This window comes from Rhinolophus ferrumequinum, chromosome 3 (genome assembly GCF_004115265.2).
Source record: "Rhinolophus ferrumequinum isolate MPI-CBG mRhiFer1 chromosome 3, mRhiFer1_v1.p, whole genome shotgun sequence".
Lineage (NCBI taxonomy): Eukaryota > Metazoa > Chordata > Mammalia > Chiroptera > Rhinolophidae > Rhinolophus > Rhinolophus ferrumequinum.
The window spans coordinates 40,114,692-40,137,813 of NC_046286.1; positions in this window are offsets into that span (position 1 = coordinate 40,114,692).

The following is a 23,122-nucleotide window of genomic DNA, read 5'->3' on the forward strand; positions in this document are numbered from 1 at the left end:
GGATCAGTAGTAAAGCAATATAATAACAGTAATAATAATACTGATCTCACTATTTTTTTCGGAGTTTCAATAGGATAGTATTTGTTAAATTATTAACAAACTATTGCTTGGCAAATGGCAAAGAACTTTTAGAAAATCTACTTTACTATTTAGTACAGTACATATTATTATCATTATTGGTTTGAATGAATATGTCCTCATAATTTTATTAGGAGACTAGAATAGGTATGTGGTCTATTAATTTATAAGCAAGGGAGAGAAGGCTACCAAAATTCATTTTGTTAATATTTAACAGTATGGGTGACTCAACAACTTTCAAACATTGCACTGTTGCATGAAATAACATTCATAGATCATTTATTATATAATATTTGCAGTATGCTTGGGTTGCAAAGATTAAAATGGGTGACATTAGTCTGGTACGACATATCCTGTGGAATCAAAGTGTAACTTTCATCTTCTCATATAGCTTTCATTGAGTGAGAAATGCAATTTCAACAGAGCAGTGAATTGGAGTTCGGAGAACTAGGGTTTTATTACCAACTCCATCACTGACATACAGTGAGACATTAGGAAAAAATTATTTTTCTGCTCTGAACATCAGAATTCCCTTTTATAAAATAGAAATATATTCGGTGGCTTAGAAAATGATGCTGGATTTGGCAAATATAAGTGCACTCAATATTCTAGAGCATTCAATTTAATGAAATTCATGCTCTGTTCATAATACAAAGAAGTAGCAAATAAGTATATATATAAATAGTGATGATGATGATGATGATGATGATAAATAAACAACTACATAGGAAATTACATCAGCCAATGCAGCCATGTTTATGCAGCATGTTGTGTTGTGTGATGAATGTGGAAGAGCAAACTCATCTGTCCGCTTGAACAGTATGGTCAGTCATCCATATTAGTCCTCTTCAGTGTGATCCAAACTGCCATCACTTCCAAAGAAGCTGATCTGACTGCATATGTTTGCTCTTGGTGCATGTAGGTAGTGGTTGTCATTCAGTATTTATATGTTTATGTACAGGTGTAAGTTAGTATGTTTGTAGATTACAAACTGTGCATCAAAGGGGTGTACAAAAAAACAGTCAGAAGTGGGTCTAGTTGCAGAAAAAGTAGAATGAAATAAGGCAAGGAAAGGAACAATTTTCATCAACAATGAAGAGATTCTAACCAGTCTTGAAACCCATCAGGAGATTTTGGTAAGAACTAGGAACCAGAAGACAGCCCGAAGGCGAAAGAGGTGCATAGGCAGACACTGGAGGGAGTGAATTAACTGTCCTCTGTCGTTCCTGCGAATGTGCTAGGGTGAGAACGATATGCATGTGAAGACAAGTATAACTACAAATGGGGAGGAGACTTTGTCCAACTCTTGAACTAAAGGAGAAGGAGCTTTTAATCAATCACGTCTAAGGTGACTCTTAGTTGTGTAGGATTAATCAGGGTGAGACTGGAACTAGTCTTAATACCCTGAGCAAAGGAAGCAAGGCACAGGCCACTTAAAGAATATCAGTGAATAACAAGTTAAGTGGCATTCCGGTGGTTAATGTCTTTGGTTATTCACATATCTATAAACATGAATTTGCATAATTTTAACCCTCTAGGTAGGGCTATTTAAATATTTAAAAATAAATATTTATTTTCAGGTGTAGAAAACAATGTAATAGTTAGCTATTTCACCTGAAACTAATAAAAAAAAAAAAAAAACAACCAACCAAATATTTATTATTAAATAAGCCTGGAAGACTAAATAGGCAAAGATATCAAAGAACAATCTGGAGAAAAGAAGCAATTAAAATATCACCAATTACATGCAATCAATCACAAGTCAAGAAAGAGAATAATAAAACAGAAAAATCTTTAAAGATCCTATTATGCATAGAAAGGAAATTTCATTTGTTTTTTAATAATGTTAGAAATAATTGGATAGATTATTTTTTGTTAGGGATGATTCATTTGAAGCATAATCTACAAAAAAATATAACAAAATTCAGACAAGTTAAATTGAAAATAAAAAATCACACATTTGACACTTATCTATTGATTCTTTTCTAAAGAAATAAAGAATCACCGACAAAGAAATAAAGAATCACCTATACTGTCCATGAAGTGCTTCTTTATTTGTTTACTGTTAAAATTATTTTATTTATTGTTAACTCTCTCCCACTATGATGTAAGGCACGTGAGGATGGGGCTGCCGTATATATTCCAATATTACCACAGTGCTTAAAATAACGACAAGTATACTGTAGGCACTCGATAGATAAGTGTCAAATAGGTGTCTTTTAGTAGGTGTCTGACCACTGCAGTGTACACCTGAAACTGAAGCTGGATAATAATTAGTCAACTATAATTTAATATATATATAGTCACGGGATGTGGAGTACAGCATAGGGAATAGAGTCAGTGGAACTGTAGCAGCTATATATGATGTCAGAGGGCTGGTAGATTGGGGGAGGGGGTTATCACATTGTGAGGGGTATAAATGTCTAACTATTGCATTGTTTTGTACACCTAAAACTAATAATAAGAAAAAGAAAACAAAGCAAAAAACAAAGAAAAATAATCAATAAAATAACCACAAACAAACAACAACAACAACAAAACCAAAAAGGTAATCGGCAAACCTACAACTACACTTGTGAAGAAGAAGAAGAAATTTCTATTTGGAAATCATTTACTAGATTAGCCTTACAAGAAAAGATGAATGGATTTAGTTATTCACATGTTTACCAGTTCACTGTGAAAAGGAACTTTGGGAAGACAAAAACATGTTCAGGCATCCCAGAATCCTTCTCCTTCCCAACTTCCATATATTATGGAGGAGTAGTATAACAAAGGTGGGCACTAAAATCCACCCCCAAGTGAACTCCCTCAAGCCTCCCCTGAGCCTTCCAAAGGAGGAAGTAAGCATTAGATTTTATCATCCTGGGTGCTCAGGGAGAGCCTAGGAACCAGATATTCCTAAGTAAATTTGGCATTTTCTTTTTTACTTGCATGTGCTCGTCTGTGAAGTATACAATGACCAGTAGTATGGTTGGGAGCCACTACTTTGGTTTGTGCTAAGGTACCAACAGTTTTACCCCTCACTGCTTTTGTGCCATTATGACAAAAGTCAACACAGTTCTTCCACCAGGTCCAAAGAGTGATGAAATTCCAAAATATCACTCAACACTGAATAGTTCAGTGCCATTTGTGCTTGGTGCCAAACATTCACTTAAAGCATCGTCCTGGATGCTTAGTTGGTGCCCATACCAGATGAATACAGCAAATGAGCAAGTCCAGTCATGTCTATAGATCCATTCATTTGTACGGAAAAAAAGTAAAGTTCTGCAGATGGGATATTATCTCATTTACAATTTTGCAGTAAATCCTTAATTTGACAAAATACTATAATATTGAAAATTGGCACTGATGTGAATGCTTTTACTGATTTTTCATCAGCAGGCATTGAGCAATGCCAATGGTCCAAAGCTGTATTAAACCCCAGCTATTGTGTGTTTTTCTCCAGTCAATGCAATGTGATACCACGCCATGTGGGATGTTTCAGTGGCTTCTGCAAGTCCAGTTTTAAAAGCTATGACAAATAGTTTTGGCTGTTAAAGACTTCAGCCCAACTATGTTTTAAATATTTAATTAGTTTTTCTTTAACTTCTGAATGTGTGAACTCAAAATGACATTGCAACTTCATTTTGAATATTTTAAGAATATTTTAAGAATATTTTAAGAATATTTTAAGAATATCTTCAGAATATTTTAAGAATATTCTGTTTTTTGAAAACACAATAAAGAAAATTACTAGCATGTATAAAGATGAGGGAGGTAGTATTTTGTCATAGTTTTGTTTCTTAGTTACAGTTTCACTCAGGTTCTGTGGAATAGATTCCTGTCCTCCGTGAGACAAATACCCTGTAATATGAAAGTTTTGTTTTTCTCAGTGTATTTAGCTATAGACAATGCATCTGTGGGTTGAGAAAATGAATCTTATTTTTTTAAAGCCAATAATCATTCTTTAAATATAAGAAAAATATATTTCCTTTGTTTCAAAATAAACTAAAATATATATTTCCTGTTTCAAAATAAACTATTATTACATTCTAAAATAATAACAGTTTAGGCAATACTTAAAAGCTTACAACATTTTTTTAAAAAAAATATTATGCAAATCAAGATATCTTATGCTTCTTTTTGTGTTTCCATGTAGGTACAAGGAGAATTTTAGGATTTCAAAGTAGGATTTAATAGATGATAATGATTTTACAAAGATTACAAGAAGTATACACAGTGACAACAATAAATGCAAGTACTAATTAAAAATTGAGTTAATATGTGAAAATGCACATATTGATATGCTAATGTTAAATTTTAGAAAACATAAGAACAGACAAGCGCATGTTCCATTAGGGTTAAAAGGAACGACATCCTACGTGGCATGTAGTTTAAGGAAAATCCACTGTATTCTTATATAAGAATGAAGTAGGCAAAAAATGCCTTCATATTATTATTATTTGACCTTGAAAAACCCCGAAACTTCCATGGTCCTTCATCCACACTCTGAGAACTGTTGTTCTACTGGATAAAGAGGGAGTGGATCATGAGTATATTAAGCTGAATTATAAAACAATTATAACAAGTTAAAATTTTCACATTTTCTCTTTGACTAAAAATTTTAAATTCAAATTGCATTCATATTAATAAATTTAAAGACATATTTTTCCAACAAAAAAAATCTTGATTCACATATCTATAAGTATTTCTATATATGTATGTGTGTCTGTGTGTATGTTTCATTTGTAAGAAGAAAAAACTTTTGCTGTGTTTATATAACAATTGACTTTAACTATAATAAGAACATAAATTTAGTTAATTTTTATTTTACAAAGAAGAGTAAGTGATAACTTTATGAAAGTGATTTCATCATATGAAATCTATGTCTTCTACTGACAGAAATTCTAAAATATTTTCTTATGCAATATCAATAAACTCTACAAGAAACACATGCTTAAAACATTAATCCCAAAGTTGTAAAAATTATTTCTTTGGAACATATGTCCAAATGTATAATCAAGATGATAGAGTCAGAATGAAAGAATGACACTTTGATATGCAAACATAATGGTGACTAAATAGTCAAGTTGTGGATGCTTTCTCTGGTTTGGAAGGAAACTTAATGCCTGTCTAGTTCAATTAACCATCAAATGCTTAAACATATTCTATAGCTTCCCTGACATGTTCAGTCTCTTCTTAAATGCCTTAAATTAATGGGGAATGTACAATTTTTTAGTTTGCCATTTTTATATGGCAATTTTGCTGTAAGTTCTTCCTTCTATAGAATTACATTGGTCTTTTGATGCCCATTTATGACTCTTCATACCAATTTGATCCTTGAGATAAAGTAAGAACTTCTGATTCAGCACTAACTAGTTATGCAAGCTTTGAAAGTTATCTAAATAATTTAGCTGCAGTCTTCCACAGGAAATGCTTAGATTCAATTATCCTTAGGGTTTCTTTAAGTTGTCCTTATTCTAAAACTTGACAGTTTTCACTCAATACACACACACACACACACACACACACACACACACACACACACACACGAATCCCTACCAGATGTGTGATCTTATGCTGTCTCCTAATCTTTGGGATTCCAATTTCTTCTTCTCTAAATTGTTAAAAATATTATCTACTCTATTTTTTCATGGAGTTATTTGAAAACAGTAAAAAATGGTATAAGTCAAAATACTTGATAGGTTGTGAGTACTCTTCATATTAACAGTTAAAGAAATAACTGCTTTAAAATAATGGGAAAAGGAGTGAAGGGATGTAGTAAGCAGCATATGCAACTGTTTAGTTAGCCTAACATACACACAATCGTATTGATATATAAAATAATAGTATTTGGGGGATTTCTGCCTTTAGTATGGTAGAATATGGTCATAACAGGTTGACCCTTCAGCAGATAACAACGATATATTATGGAGAAAACACACACACACACACACACACACACACACACACACACACACAAATTCTAGTTGATGGCTCTGGAGAATGAGTAAAAGTAGTCATATATTGGTGGTGAGTTGGAATTTAGAAGAAAGAGCTGTCATGGGTTGAGCTTCCTGTTTTTATGACCTGACCCTGAGACTAGCTAAAATCACAGGTGCAAAGTGGTAAAGGACCAGAAATCAGAAATATGCAGATATAGCTGGATATAGTAATAAATATAAATTTGTGTGTATGCTTGGGTTAGTATACATACACATCTTCTAGCTCTGCCCACTGGAAAGAGATGCAATTAGCAATACTTGCAATTTGCATATATAGAACCTAGATCTTGGTGTGTAAATACCAATCTCCAGTAAATGGAACCAAGAAGATGTGATTAATTCCAGGTCTGGGACAGGAAAAATATAAGATGAGCATAAATCACATTTTGGTGCCAGAAAACATGGAAGTGCTCAAAAAAGAATGAGACTATGTTAAAAGAACACAGGAAGCAACCTGAAAGATCTCCCAATGGCCAAAGCTAGAATAATCTGACAGCATAAATATTGATGGTATTGTTATATAATCCATAGAACAAAAATAATCTATGAAGACACATGAATATAAATAAATAATATTTAAAGCAGAAGGGGCAGTTCTTTCTTACAGAAGAATTTTAGTTTATAAATGTATAAGGAATAAACGAAATAGACCATCCCTGTTAGAAGATCACAGTAACAATTTCTGCAGGAAAGATCACTGATGGATGCTGACATCAGTGAATGAAGTTTGAGGAGCAAACTAGATATTTGCATTGTCACAAAGTATCTGCCCTGAGATACTTATTACCTACAAATGGAAAAATAGTAACTTCACAATGGAGAACCTTAGACAGCATACTTAACTCACAATAGACAGAACCGTAATGAAATGATGATAGTTAACGTCACAAGTAATAAGACCTGTTGACATCATGTACTCTTTAATATATAGCACTAAGAAGACAATATTGCTTCTGTGTCATTCTTGTCAAATATACATAACTTCAATCTAATCATGCAATAACATTAGACAAACATAAATAACACAGGAGTTGTCCTCAAAATGTTTAACGTCAGAGAGCATAAGGAAGACTGGCGTACTGTCACTCCTTGCAGGAGGCAAAGATGAGAGACTGAATATACAAATGGACAACGGCCAGGCCATACATAAAAGTAGAACTCTGACCCATAATCTGCAGCAACCAGTGTAAGAAGTCAGACCATTTTATGTAGTAACCAGTCTAGAAAGTCAAACTACTATTTGTAACAACAAGTCCAGAGAGCCAAACCATTCCCCTAGAGCAATTGGCCTCCCAAAGCCAGGGTTTGTTGAATATCTGAGCTTCCAAACTAGGATGAACCAGAAAAGCCAAATGTCAACCTGTAAGGAATTACATATGATGTCTCACCTCTAGTTAGCCCGCTTATAGCTTCCCTAGGCTATCAGGCTCCAATCAGAGCATTTATTGTTCCATTATAAACTTTCTCATTCCTCTGCCTGCCTTGGAGTCTCTGCCAAGTGCAAGTGAAGGTGGCTGACTCCCTTGCTGTAGCAAGCTCTATAGATTTTGTTTGTTCTTATTTGGGTGGTATGCATTTATTTCCACAAAGGAGACTTAACAATTGAATGCAATGTGGGATCATTGGATAGAAAAACAGCATTAGTGTAAAAACTGATGAAATCCAAATAGAGTCTCCAGTTCAGTTAATTGTATTTTACCAATCTTATTATCTTAGTTTTGATCATTTGTAATATGACTTTAAAAGATGCTAACACTAAGGGAAGCACTGTGAAAGGTCTTTGGGAACTTTCAGTATTACTTGGGAAATTTTTCTATGTGTCTAATATTGTTACAAAATTAAAAGTTAAACAATAAACTTCTTGAAAAAGATAAAATCTGCAATTTTGGGAAGCATAAACCACACACACACAAAAACTATTAAATTTGGCTTTATCATCAAACCTTGTTTTTCTCTGCAGAAGACATTGTTAGTCAAACAAAAACATGCCAAAGACTGGGAATTTGCAATGTATTTGCAACATGTGTATCTCCCAAAAGACTTGTAACCAAAATACATAAATAACTTTCACAGCTCAATAATAAAAACAGAAAAATCCTATAAAAATGACTTTTAAAAGAAAGATAAATGGCCATAACGACATGAAAAGACATTTAACATCATTAGTCATCAGGAAAATGCAGGTAAAAATGAGATAGAGCTGCATACATATTAGAATGAAAAAATTGAAAATACTAACAATACCAAGTGTTGGTGAGGATATGCAAGAACTCTTATATACTGATGGTGGGAGTGTAAAATTACATAATCACTTTGGAATAATTTCGCACTTTCTTAAAAACTTAAATACGCAACTAATATATGACCCAGCTATTCCACTCAGTGGAATACGCTAAGTGTTTACGTAGGAGAAACACACAAAGATTTGCACGTGCATATCCATAGCAGCTTTATTCATAATAGCGAGAAATAACTAGAAATAACCCAAATGTCCATCAGCAGATACATGGTTAGAAAAACAAAACAATGAAGGAATTACTGATGCATGCACTCATGTAGATGAATCTCAAAAATTATTATGCTGAGTGAACAAAGGCAGAAATTAAAGAGTACATGCTATATAATTCCATTTACATAAATATAAACTCCTTTATACTAACAGGAAACAGATCAGTGGTTGGCTGGGTTAAAGGTAGAGGAAGGATTGACTACAAAGGGGCACCAGGAATTGTTTGGGGATCATGGAAATATTCTGCTTTTTATTGTGTTGGTGGTTTCATGGGTGTGTATATCTGGCAAAATTTGTATAATTGTACAATTTAAATGCATGTAGTTTATTATACCTAAAATACACTTCAATAAACTTTGGGTGGTGAACACACAATGCAATCAATATACAGATGATGTATTATAGAATTGTACACTTGAAACCTATGTAATTTTATTGACCAATACCACCCCAATGAACTTAATACAATTAAAAATGCATAAATTAGATAAAATAAAATAACAATATAATATAGAATTTGGAGGAGCCTCAGAGATCTTGTAGTGATCTTCCTTAAGGAGGGAAGCATAGGTTAGAATTAAGATCTTTTGCTTCCCAGCCTTTACTGTATTAACTGTATAAATATGTATATGTATATATGCATCACAATTCAGAATCTTATAGGATATCCTATAAGAGTTTGTCTCCTCTTGTTTAAATTCTGAAAGCAACTTATTCTCAAATATGTACTGTCTGGACTGGCTACTTTGTCCAGAGAGGAAAGGCCACTGAGTTCTAAGAACATATTGGTTTGTCTGGCTTTTCTAGAAATGATAGGAATTCCTATTAGGATACATTTCCAAGACACGGAAATGTTTTCAATAAACCATCAGAACTGTTGGTTCAAACTTCTGTTCAGCTCATGCCTCTTGGGCTTCAGAGAACACTCAATCTACAACATGTGCTAGAAAACTGGATGAGGCTGTGATTGAAAACTTCTGCTGTTTGTCATCTACCACTTTGCTGTTTCTTTCGTTCAGTGGTCCATTTCCACCTGCTTGGGAAAGTAAACCTCAGAGCAGCCTGCAGAAATGGGAGGTAAAGGTAACCCTTCCCAGACCTTGGAGCTGGCCCTCATGGCTGTCCCTTATCCATCATATCTGAGCGAGTCTAAGAATTTTCATATTATCGTTTGTTAACAATCTGCTCAAAATGAGAAGTGTTTGCATAGTATTTTACATGGTACATGCCAGCATTTATCTGGAACAAAAAAGTTCAGTTCCGCTCAAGCATGTGACAGGAGCTGTGAGGTGTGGGGATGGTTACTAAGCAATTCGGAGGCTCCCAGCCTTGTCAGGGAGACAGATGCAGTAGCTGATCATTTTACCACATGCATGGAGATGTATGTTGGGACTTCACACAGGATACTTCTTTTTTCCCTGTCAGACTGAATAAAATACAACGGAAAGATTTTGACAAAGAAAGATCTAAATGTTAACTTAAAAATTTAGAAAAGAGCGAAATACAAGTAAGAATAATGTTGGTTGTGAGTTTCCATATTTGTGAAATGAATAGATAACCTTAAAACCAATTCCACCATTCTCTCCTTCTTTGACAGTGATAGTAGGGTGTCTTGTACAATAGGGTGATGAAATGGGCACCTCTAAAATCCAACGCTTGGAAATTACTCAGTATTCATAAGCCCCAGATGCGGCCATCTTCCTTCAGGTCTCTGGGACTCTAACAAGAAGAGTTGGGTCCCCTAATGATTCTTTCTATTTTCTTTCATGTGGGACTATCTGTTCTCACACTTTTGGCTCATCCTGCTAGGTCTTTACAAAGATATAGATATTTCTTAAAAGTGGAGAAATAATCAAAAGGACTTTTTGTGTCGGATGTTCTGAGATGGGACTGAGTTCTGTTAAATCTGATTTAGGCATATTAAATAAAACCAGAAACTAGGGTTTAAAAAGGTTGCTGGGAAAAGTATGGAGCTTCATAGGTCAAAATTGCAGCACACACAAAATGCCCGATTTAATTGTCTTTTTCTTTTTAATTGTATCTAGAGATAGAAAACCAACAAAATGAGTGCTGCTACACATTATGGCTTATTTTCTTTTTAGAATACTAGTGCTCCTGAAATTAATTAGACCAAGTCTATATATACTCTTGCTTGCTCATGTTTAATTCTAAATATGACCAGAGAGTAGTTACCAAATGTAAGATGGCTTAAAGCAAATTTAATCTATGAACATAAAATGAACATAGATTCAGTGCTTCATACATAGCACTGAATAAAAACTGAGAAAACAAATAAAACATTACAGAGTTCCTACCCACACAGAGGACAGATGCTAAAGGGGAGAATAAAACACTCATGTAACAGAAATACACATAAGTCCCATAAAATTGTGCAAAAGGTTTATGGAGTCTGAAGAGAAGGAGCTCAAATCTGGTTGATTTAGGTAGATTTTTATCTTTGATGTATTTAAACTACTTCTAATGCTACTCTCTTCCTCACACACTGGGCTAATTGCTTTGAGTCTCAGGTTTGGTGTGAAGTGATTAGTAATCCCAAATAACGTTTTAAATGATAATTAAGGTGTTTGCATATAGGACCTGTCTCGTGTGTTTTAAAGCTATAGAAATCTATAGGAATGAAATTATCAGTATAATAACAGGCTTCGGAAGGGTTAATGTATTTGATGGAGGTTTTTGATGTCATGCTAACATCTCTCAGTTCAACCATTATGTTTAAAGATAAAAATGGTATGTTTTGAGTTAGGTGAGCTCTCTAGGTATGTTCTATAGTTCTCTGTTTGAAAACCTCTAGAATATTAGCAACAACCTATGATTTGAACATTTCTCTCTGAAATTTGCATTGTTCTGTTGAGATTGAGCCAAAATTTTCCTATTGGGAAACCTGGGGAAATGTCTCATAATTGGGACACACTGAGTTTTTAATTTAAGTATAAAGGAAAAAAAACAGAAAGGGGCCTGATGCAATCAATGATACTTCCACCCTGATTTTGGACGAGGGCCAGGCTGAGAGCATCTGGGAAGCAGACTGGAGAATCATTCCTGTGTGAATGGAAAGGAAACTTGGAATTTTAAAAAATCAGAAAAATGCACATAGCTAGAAAAGAAATCCAACAAGTTGAGAACGTTATTCAGGTTCTCTCAGTGTGTACCTTTTCCTACAATCCAAAATTATCCTAGGCACTAAGAAAAAAACCTCATGAGTTTCTTTTCATTTGTAAAATTCTATGCTCCTATGGTCAAACTTTCTTTTACATAAATTTTACATACTTCGGCACTAAATTCAAGTAAAGCCCTATATTCGAGGGGAAAAATATTGTCATTCATTTAATTTAATAAGTACTCACTGAGCAACTTCTATTCTTCAGATTTTGTGCTCTCGCTGGAGGCATAGAAGAGTGAACAGTCAGGATCTCAGATGGATGACCATATCTCTAACAAGGATCTAGTAAGGGATGGTCACTAAACATACAGACCTATGAAAAAACAACAACAAACATTTGCAGATAGAGAGGTAGGCTTTCCATTTCCATTATAAATATCTTTAATATCTCTTTTTCATCAGTTTCACCACTTATTATTTGGAGTGAAAGTGTTTCTCCTATTAAGGAACAAGTTTACAGTTTGTTCTTTTTAAGAGAAAAAGCTTTAAAAATTGTAAGAAATGATTCAGATGCTGCAATCATATTTCTAAACAAAAACATTTGTTATTTGTAAATCTTGGGCAAAAATGAGATGTAACGTGTATTTTCAGCATAGTTAAGCAAGCAATATGTGATAAAATATGCTCGTCTTAAAATATAAAAATATAACTCAAGCTAATTCATATTTATTCCATATAGAATTCCTTTGCAATGAATAGAATATTATTCTAATATAGTGTACTTTGGCATAAAATCCTACATTCAGTATTTAGCATGGGATTATTATTTTTCACTGTAGCCAAGGGAGTTTACTTATTGAGGTAACAAAAGAACATAATTTCATCATGCAATAAAGACTGTCATAGATTCTGGAAATGAATTAATCAATGATAAGAGAGAAAAATCAAAATCGGAATTAATAGCCATAGTTTTTATAGGGGACAGTGGAGAGGCTAGCTGAGATAGGTTTGTACTAGATGACACTTAAGAAAAGGTTCTGGATCTCTGGGACTCCTGCAGCTTACGCATCTCTTTTAAGAAGTTTTCCATTTTAATGAAAACTTAATGAAAACCCACCCTGTTTTTGCTAACCCCACCCTGTTGTATCTGCATTAAACCCAAAAGGACAGTTTATCAGTGAAAGTTATTCTAGCTGCTTAGCGGGTGTCCTCCTGGCATAGTCCAATGGGCTGAGCCATTGTTCAGTGGGTGTTAAGTGTATTAGTGATATGGTAACATTTATGATTTGAAAGTCTGGACGTTACTTTATTTTTTGTTTCACTTTATCTTAAGAAAATAAGAAACTTATTAGGCATTTGAATACAAAAAAAACAAAAAACAACACAACTCATGTCTTCAACTTTTACGATGTTGGTGCATTATTGAATTTCATAAGCCATATCTAGAGTAAGACTGTGAGGACAGAATGCCTGCGTCAAATCCCGGCCCTGATGCTCACTAGCTATATGTCATTAAGCAACTTAGCCACCTCTGTTTCTCAGTTGCATCATCCATACAATGGGAATACTCACTGTACCTAACTCTTGTAGTTATTCATATATTAAGTGAGATAGAAGAAAACAACTTTAGAATAATACCATATTTTTGTTACATTCTCATACATTTCCCCCTATTATCATGCTCAAAATTTTTCATTTCCCAATGTCCAAGCATTATATTTGAGCAAGGGAAAATAGGCCTGAATTCTTCTTAAACCTCTTTCATCTTTTCTGTCTCAGTTTTTCCTGTTCCTGTGGTGGAGTCTGTTCAATAACATCACGACTGGTACAAGTGCTTTGACTTTGGAGCAAACTCATCATATTCTATTTATTGGCCTAAGTTACATAGCAGCATTTGCATTATCATGAATTTCTCCAGGAAATTCTATTGTTCATACCCATAAATTTTAGCAAATGAGTGAACAAGAAAAATGATGGTATTCAGAAATAAGAAATTTTGGTATACTCCTTTGACATTTGAAACAAATTTACCTCATGCTTTTTGGTTGTTTAAAATACGTAAGAGGTACTACATTTCACAGATGTTTTCCAGAAAACTGTATTGTTCATAAATTTAGATTTTAGTCAGTATGTTAACTGAAACAATGATGTTTTGAAATAAGCACATCAGAGTCAGCCTGGGTACCTTGATTATTATTATTATTTTTTAACGGCAATGATAATGGATTTTAATGAAAAAGCAAGTTTTGTTTTGCTGAGTAACTGCTGAAAGTATTTATGTCTTGATATTGGATGAGAGAGCTTACATGGCTAGAAGAAAACTCAGAACTGAAGGGAATAAACATCATTGCCTTTCTCAGGAATGTAAACAAAACAAAACAACAAAATATCCTGAGGGTACGTAGCACAGGAGCAAATATCCCAGGAGGAAGCTGAAATGTTTCTTTGGAGCTTGTACATATCAGAAAACCTAATTCAGGTGAAAAACAGAAGAGGAAACAGACTTAAATATGAAAATGGCAGTTATTTTTGTAATGACACTAGTATAATTTACTTTTTTTTTTCCTTATACCAATGACAAAGTTACGTATGTCTTTCGGGACTACCAGGACTCTTTCAATTTCATGCTTTTTAAATGTTTATGAAATAACTGTTAGTAATACATATTAGAACTAATTGCTTAAGCTTTTCTAACAATAATGACGCTGTTGGATTCTGAAATTCTTTTTATCTCATTTTATCTGATACAATAGGCAATTTATTGCTGCCCATTGAGAGTAGTAAGGCACAGTAATATTATTGTAGAGTAATCCAGTGTTGATATTTGTAATGTCAAAAATGGTACATAGAAAATAGTTTTTAACTATTCTGTTGTGCAGACTTCCTGAGTTTAATGTTATGGATTGAATCTTAAATTATACCACATTGGGATGGGGTACAGAGGTGGGACAGCAGAACAAACTTTTAGTTTTGTTAACTTTCCTTTCATATCATTATGATGTTTTAAATAAATCTGAGATTGCTCAGAAAGTGGTACAAAACCTAGGAATATTGAAATATTATAATATTATGATTTGCTTCTTCACAAATTAAAGAACTCTAACTCAGCCAGTGTACTCATCAGGGTTATCTAGAGAAACAGAGCTAACAGACTCTCTATGTATAGATCTACAACTATGAGAGACTGAGAGAGACAGAGAGAGAGAGAGAGAGACAGAGAGACTGACTTTAAAGAATTGGTTAATGTGATAGTGGTGGAGTCTGAAAAGTACAAAATTTGCAGGCTAGACCAGCTGCCTAGAGACCCAGGGAGGAGTTAATGTTGCAACTCAAGTCTGAAAGCAGTCAACAGAAAGAATTCCCTCTTTCTCAGGGACCTTGGTATTTTTCCAGTTAAGTCCTTTAACTAATTGGATGAATACGTTAACCTAAAAATAAAAAAACAAAATGACAGGCAACAAGATTTTGTTTTGTTTTGTTTTGAGATCCAAAAGAATAGCTATTGGGGAAGCAATGATTCAGACAGAAACCCAAATACTGTTCTTGTGATTAAGGCAGGGAGTATTTATGACAAAAGGAAGGAAAACAAGTACATCAATAAAAGGATGGCATTTCTAAAAGTCCAGATAAGGTAACACAGTGATGCTAATTCTAAAAATGTCCTTAATTTTCTGTTCTGTATTCATAATGAACAGTTATTTTGAATAGTATGCTACTTTAGGCCCAATCCAAAGGTTATTTTGCCCAAGTTTTGACATTCTAAAGGTTTGAGGAGTAAGACTTGCAAGGCAGTTCCTCTGGATTGCAACTTGGACTCCATTTAAAATGGCTTCATTTATATCATTTTTCACAACTCCCACCATTATGGAAAGTAATCTGCTTTACTCAAAGTCTAGTGATTTAAATGTTAAACTCATCAAAAATAGCTTTGCAGCAACTACTGTTTGATCAAACTCTGGGTACTGTAGCCCAGCCAAATTGACAGATAAAATTAACCTTCATCAATCAGTGAAATTTAATGGCGTATACAGAAGAATAGCTAAATGAAGGATACCAGATAAAGATATGAATACAGGCACTCAGAAACAGCTTAAAATGAATGTGTGTGTACATGTGTGCTTATTCACACACTTTTGAAATATCCCTAGCATTATATTTTGGCCTAAACTCAGAATAAGCTATAAAGCTGAGATAACTGCTTAATTTCTACCCATTTTATTATTTATATAAAAATACTACTATAATACAGTGAAGTTTAGAATTGCATTTTTATTTCATTTTCACATGCTCCCTGAGTATTTTATTATTTCTCCACTCATTTTAATGCATGTAAAAACTAAGGAACAATTTCAACCTCCTGGTTTGTGTCTATAATTTATGGGATTTTCACTGATTATCTTTGGATAGAGAAAATGACCTACCATATCATCTTGCTTTGAAGCACTTCTTTTGACTCCTGAGAGATCTCATACTTATTGTCCCATTGATCTTCCTATTCATTTGGAGATTATATTAATTTCCTAGTGTTGTTGTTCAAATGACCAAAAGCTCGGTGGCTAATAACAATCTTAATTTTTTCCAGTTCTGGAGATCAGAAGTCTTAAATCGAGATGTCAGCAGGGCTCTCTTCTACTAATATTTGGAGGCTTCAAGGGAGAATGCATTTCCTTCCTGTTTTCTGCTTCTAGGCGTTGTTGGCATTCCTTGGCTCATGACCCCTTCTTTCCCTCACGCCAACCTCTCTTTTCCGTAGTCATATCTTCTGCTGCTCATTCTGATCCTCCTGTCTCCCTGTTACACGGACCCTTGTGGTTACATTGGAACCACTTTGATAATTCAGGATAATCTCCCTATCTGAAGATTCTTAACTTAATCACATCTGCAACATCCATTTTAACATGTAAAGTAACATATTACAATTTCTGGGGATTTTGGACATGGACATCTTCAGGGGTCATTATTCAGCCTGTCACAGGGTACTGATTATTATCCACTTCGACAGGTAGACAAAGTGAAATAACAGGGCTACAGAGGCTTTTATGAGTTCATCTCCTAGGTAGTGGATGAGACAGGGCTTGAATCCAGATTTCTGGACTCATATTGTGGGAGTTCTCTGTGATCCAATTGGGGGTTCTTGGACTGGAACTGTGCCAAGTAGGTACTTCCACTCTGATTACATTTCTACCCAGATAAACCAGGCAGTCAATGACAATACCTAAAACCCAGTGCTTCATAGTTACTTACCCTTTAGAGTCATAAGGTTAGAACTGGGCACCTCCATCACAAAGACAATTACAACATATCAATAAATTGTATGCCTTGGGTCAGAATTGTGAAGGCACTAAATAGCATGACAATGTCTCACTTCTGGCATACTACCTTAATAAGTATTTGCACAATCAGTTAATTTTTCTTTTTGCGAGGTGACATGTGGTTTCTTCCCTAGATAAATCATGAACAAAAAGTTGGGCTGGTAATTACTAAGAACAATGCAAAGATAATAACAATGGTCACATGATCATTATTCATTATCTGCATCTTACCAATTAGAGAATTTATAATTCATGAGATAAAGACATCATAAAAGGAACATATTTACAAATAAACTGATGCTCTGTAAAATTAATTACCCAATTTAGAACTAAGCAATACAGCAGTCGCCCCTTATCTAAAGTTTCACATTCTGCAGTTTCAGTTACTCATAGTCAACAGAGATTCTAAAATATTACATGGAAAGTTTCAGAAATAAATAATTTATAAGTTTTAAATTGTGTACTGTTCTGAGTAGCGTTATGATATTTCAAGCCACCCTGCTCCATCCTATTTGGGATGTGAATCATCTCTTTGTCCAGCATATCCACACCTGCCCATTTGTCGCCTATAGCCAGCTTAGTTATCAGATCGATGCTACTGTACTGCTCGTGTTCAAGTAACCCATATTTTATTTAATAATGCCGCATGCACATAATTTTTATTATACTATATTGCTATAATTTTTCTATTTTATCATTGTTGTCAATATCTTACTGTGTATAATTTATAAATTAAACTTTATTACAGGTATATATGTGTATATAGGAAAAAACATATGTGGTTCGGTACTCTTCATGGTTTCAGGCATCCACTAGGGGTCTTGGAACATTTCCCATACAGATAAGGGGAGGACTACTGTATTCTACCATACTTATCATCTTACTGATTTTTGAATATTGTAAACACTAAACAATACAATGCAATTACAATGAAAATTAGTTACAAATGAAAATGCTAATTTTGCAATATAATATTAGAGAATTGATCAAGCTGTAGGCAAAATCAATGACAAACTTGGCATAGTTACACTGCTTAATACTGACTATGAGAAAATAACAAAGATAACAAGATAGATGCTTCTAATGAGAATGATTTGATTATCAAATGATTAACAGAAGCCCTTGGGGAAATTGGTGAAGATCACAAATATTTTTGTACTTTTTTATGATGCTGTTGTAAAGATCAAATATAAAAAGAAGAATATTGTCATTCAGAGCTTTCATGTAATTGATTTTAAAAAAAATTGTTCATTGTAAGAATTAGGTAAAATTTCAGTTATACTTTGATATCATTGCCTGTAAAATAAAACAAACATCATAACTTAATTTTACTTTTGAAGTGAAAATGTCATTTGATCTTTTTAAATTTAATAATTTCATTTTTATCTTAAGCGATTTCCTTTACATAGTTTTTCTCACTACAAATTACCCTCAGATAACAAGGAATTTCTGTATTTTGGAGTCTGGGCTCACCTTTATCGGGCAGGAAAGCATTTGAAGTTTTCTTATTCTAACCATCAGCATATGGTTGTAAAACCCAACTGAAGGCTACTGGTTTCTTGGCAGTGTGTAGGAAGTTTTGAAGTGGTAAACAAGGCCAATGACAGACAGTTGATTGAGCTTCCAGAGAAGACAGCTTTTTAAAAGACTTTCTTGGGTCTTACTGGAAAAAGAATCCTTCTTTTAGAGAATAGACAAATGGACCTCTTAGAGGACTTACAGGAGCCAGAAAAACCCCTTAGAAATCCTGGAAGTGAGGTAGAGTGTGTGGCCATTTCTGACCAGCAACTACTATAGCCAGCATCATCAACATGATTCAAAAGATGAGCCAGTGAAGTCCTTCAGTCATGGGGAGGCCCTAAGAATCAGAAGCAGGGCCACTGTACTCATTCTAGACAGGTTTGATTAGATCAAATCTAGTAGGGATGCTGAACGGACAGTTAACAAGAATACCTTTTTCTGTACAAGACACAGGCTACTAACCTGTTAATGTACCTAGATTGATTGCTTAGTAAATCTGTTTGCAGTTAACCCAGGATAGTTTTAGATTCTATTCAACTGTGTTTTTTCATTAAGCACTGAGTTCCCCGGGCAAGAATAACATTTTTGGGTTTTATAAAACAGAAATAGTTGAATTTGGGTGAACACAGCTGATTATTTGGCTGTTTCTATAGTAACATTGTATCAGGAAAACGATTTTTTAAAATAGTATATTAAAAAGAGTGGTTTGAAGAATTGATGCCTGAGTAGTAACTTGTTCCATCTTGAGTGTTTTCATAAAACTTTCTAACCATTCTATTATTTTTCCCCCTTCCCTCTAGCTCTCTCTCTCTCTTTTTCTCTTTCCCTTACACACACACACACACACACACACACACACACACTTTGTTTAGCCATCTTCTTCCCCTGCTAAATTGTGACTTCCCTAAAGGGAGGAACTATGGTCTATTAATAACTAAATTCTATTCTCTTAGATTTAAAAAAAGTGGCTTAAATAAATCCTTGAATTTGAATAATTTAGTGTCACAGTTTCACAGGTCGATTTAGTTTTCTTTCTCAATATCTGAGCTCATTCACCTTCTCTCAAATTACAAGGCAACAAATTGTGATAAGTGAGAATGGAGATCTAATTCCACTCATTTAGCAATGTTTATCTCCTAGAGAGAAGGAAATAAAATAAGATGGTGTGTTATTATCATTTCCAGATTTATGATTCATTCTAATTGATTATATGTGCATTATAAGAAAAGAAGACCAAATAATATTTGGCAGCCTAGGGTCCTGCTGCAGTAAAATATTGAGTGATAAAAGTAGCTGTAATTTACTCCAGTTTCCTGAGTGTCTACTGTGTATTAGGCTTTTTGCTAGACACTTTACATGTAATCTTTATATCAAATATACATGATACTTACTTGTATTCCCTTTTCAAAGAGGAGGAAATAAAGCTCAGTAATTTTCCCTGCATCACAGGAAAAAAAAAAGCTCATAAATGGCAAAAACCCAGAATTTAAACGCAGGTCAGTCAGACTCTAAGGTATTCTTTTATGCTTGGGGTCTTGTGTATTCCTGCAAAAAATATGCTCCGTTTGGGACACAGGAGTGGGTCGAAAGGGACCATTCATTTGCTACTAGTAGCTAATTTGGGGTTTATGCATAGAGTCCTCTTTCAACAAACACTTCACCTTTGTGAATTCTGAGTAAAGTAGCATGTGTAGCACTGTTGACCACGAAGTCTTACTGACTCAGCTGTGCAGTGATGCAGTAGGTTTGCACTCTCCTTGAGTACAGAAAGTCTCTAGGCGCAGATGACTGAATCATCCCTCCCCTCAATTAGGCCTTTTACATGTGGTGCTCTGGCAGCCTGACTGCCTCTCTGTTCAAAGTAGAGAGGAGGTTACCCTTGTAACTATGTTTAGCTTAGATCTGGCAGAATAAAGAAAAGCCAAATAATCTTTGCAAATACAGAGACCACTAAGTTTGCATTAGATCCAACCATTGTTTGAGTCTACATAAAAAGACTGTTGGATATAATTTTTTATATGCTGCAGTGTTCTGTTCCTATCTATAACTCATGTAATTTCAGTTGGCCAGGCTGGATCATTTGCAGGTAGAGGGTCTGTTTCTGAGTGGTATAGGCTTCATACCAATGGCTGCTGTCTCCATGGTTTTGTTAAAAAAAATGATTTGGGGAGACAATTCAAGGGACTATTGAAGCATAGCTGCCTCATAACATAACATATTTGCCTCCATAGCATTTTTTCTAAAAAAATTGAGCTCATAAATGGAGATGATTTATCAATGTTTGTATCAATTCCATCAGGTGGGTGGAAGATAAGTATCATCCTTAAAATTAACATCTGTGTGTCAGCTGCATGACGTATGCTATGTTTACAAGGACTCTTTCCATTGGTATTACTCTTCCAAACATTGCTTGTTTCAGTCTTCATAGGTTCCTTGATAAATCCAGATGCAGAAGGAGGCACACTACAGGCAAGGCACATGTAGATTAATAAGAGGGTTAGACTGGCAAAGCTGGTAACTCAGGTTTTCATTAGAGTTGACAATAATTAGCTGTGTGGTCTTCAATGAGTTACTCAATTTCTCTGAATCTTACTGTTCTCATCTAAAAATGGGAGACTCAGTTGAACAGTTCCTTTCAGCTCTGACGTTCAGTAGCTCCACTGACAAATGCAAAGGAAATATAAATGATTTCTTATCAAAATTTAGAGGTTTCAGAGGTTTTTAGGCCTTCACTTGGTGAAGCACAGTTGAGGGACCAAACTATCAAAACAGGGGCCTTCTGAAACTGGGCTCTAAGGAACAGTGGGTGAACAGAACATTCCTTTAAGTCCTATACCTGTCTGTGGTTTCTGTCATCTAATTTAGCTTAGCATAATAATCTCAAGATCCATCCATGTTGTCATAAATGACAGTATTTCATATTTTCTTATGGCAGCATAGTATTCCATTGTGTATATATACCACATTTACTTTATCCAATCATCTATTGAATGACATTTTGGTTGTTTCCATGTCTTGGCCACCATAAAAGCTGCAATGAACATTGGAGTACATATATCTTTAAAGATGAATGTTTTCAGATTTTTGGGGTATATTATTTCTTAGCTGAATGATCATTTTTTTCATCTTCAAATAGCTTCTCTGTTCCATACCACATGGCACATATATCAAGTTGTCTACTTTTGTTTGTGTCTGACATGGCACACTGATTTAATTTTTCAGTTCATAGAGCCAATATATAAATTAAATAAATTACACAAATTATCCCATCTAAGTTCATCCATTATATGTGTGTACATGTATTTTGATGTTGCTTTGGTAGTAAATAATGAATTTGAACTATTTCTGGTGAGAGTTTCAAGGAAAAAAAATGTAGAAAATATGCAGATTTTTGGTTAACTAACACTTTCAAAATTTATGATAATATTCCTTCATCAGACCTTTTCTATTTTTTTATTCACCCTTTGATAGGAAAGGTTACAATTTATGTGGATTGAGACAAAGGGAATGTATCAAATGGAGTTTGTTTAAACACACCAGTAACTGTACTTCCTCAAAGGGTGATTTATTTTTTCCTAAGACAATTTATTTTACTTCTCTACAATTAAAATTTTCTTCTCGTGAGAACAATGGAAATGAGTACCTGGAAAAAAATTAATGACTACTAGCAATATCAGTTGTGTCTGGGGATTTGACTTGCAATTTAAAGCTTATATTACAGTTCCATCTTAATTGAGTAAAATCTACGAGCACTCACATGCTTTTATCACAAGAAATAGCTTTCTCTTCAAATTGAAGAATTAGTGTGATACTTTGCTTGTTTTTTCCTATGAGATGGAAGAAATGGGTCACAAATGAAAATGAGATCGACAATTGGTTATTAACATATTAATTTATTTAATGTTGCTTGTCAGAACTATCGAAGAATGTATAATATCACTGCTAATAATTATAAAATGGACTAAAACTGTGTGCCTAAAATAGACTCTGTGCCCAAGACACACTGCAACAGAAAGCTAATGCTCTTACTTCACTCCCCAGTTATAGAGTGGGGTTCCTGAAGGGCCACTCACACTACAGTGTTTAAACTCTTGTCACTGTGCAGTATCTGGCCTCTTCTTACTTCTGATCTGAGGGTCCCAGCACTGGAGACTGCTGCCTATAAATCAATTCAGAAGTCTTCCTGCTGTCATTGCTAATGATGCCTGTCATGACAACAGCAATGTCCCAGCCCAAGTTGTCTTCTTTATATTTGCTTTCAGAAACACAGCCCCTTTGGAATCCAGACAGGGGAGAAAAAATAACCTCATTTGTCAGCTAGTCTTTTTTTTTTTTAAATAACTATTTTACTTTTTCTTTTTTTCTTCTCCGATATTCATAAAATCCAGACTACTGTTCTATCTGTTTCTGGATCTCCACCCCGTTCCAGAATTCCAGAGTCTCTTGTGGAAAAAATTTTTCAACCTTGGTTTGTCAACACTTAGTTTGTACCTGTGTATGTATGGGAGTGTGCAAGCAAACTCTTGCTGTTGTAGTGGTAGATTATTGGTCTCTATGAGTCAACCGTCCCTCTACCCATGACCTTTACTGTGTGACT